The following is a 778-nucleotide window of genomic DNA, read 5'->3' as shown; positions in this document are numbered from 1 at the left end:
GTCTGCTCTCCAGGATGGATGCATCAAAGCAGCTATTTACTCTCTTGTGTCACAGGTATCGATATAAATATTTCATTTAAAAGGTTTCTACAGTTAGCTGCTTTCAAAGTTTTATAATTATTATTATTATTATTATTATTATTAGTAGTAGTAGTAGTAGTAGTAGTAGTAGTAGTAGAAGTAGAAGTAGTATTAGTAGTAGTATTTTCAATGTAATTGTCTTTATTTAAAGTTAGGTCAGATAATCATGAATACTTTGTAAATATATAATTCAAACAAATACATGCATTATATATATTTATTATTTTAGTTTTTTAATCTGTGTTGTTTCTTAAATATATATATATATATATATATAAAATTATAATTATAATAATTATTATTATTATTACAATGTACATATCATTTTAGTAAGATTTCTTTCAAATCGATGTTTACAAGCCATGACATGCACAGAGGCCTATTCCACTCTATTTACAAGGTGTTCATTTGAGTTTATCAAATTAAAATAACTTTACGATTCGATTATGTATGTATATATATATATATATATATATATAAAGAGAGAGAGAGAGAGAGAGAGAGAGAGAGAGAGAGAGACGTGTTGCTTGTTTAATTGGATAAACGTAAATCACACACAGGTTTTAAGTGGTGTCTGATATGTTTTGCCATTTCTTTGTGAATTCAGAAGGACTTGTATACACAGATTCACACTTCTCTTTCATTTAAATTAGGGATCAGTAATAGCACATTATTCAGAAATCAAGGTTGATAACCA

Source organism: Amia ocellicauda, chromosome 13 (assembly GCF_036373705.1).
Source record: "Amia ocellicauda isolate fAmiCal2 chromosome 13, fAmiCal2.hap1, whole genome shotgun sequence".
NCBI lineage: Eukaryota > Metazoa > Chordata > Actinopteri > Amiiformes > Amiidae > Amia > Amia ocellicauda.
This window is presented reverse-complemented; position numbering follows the sequence as displayed.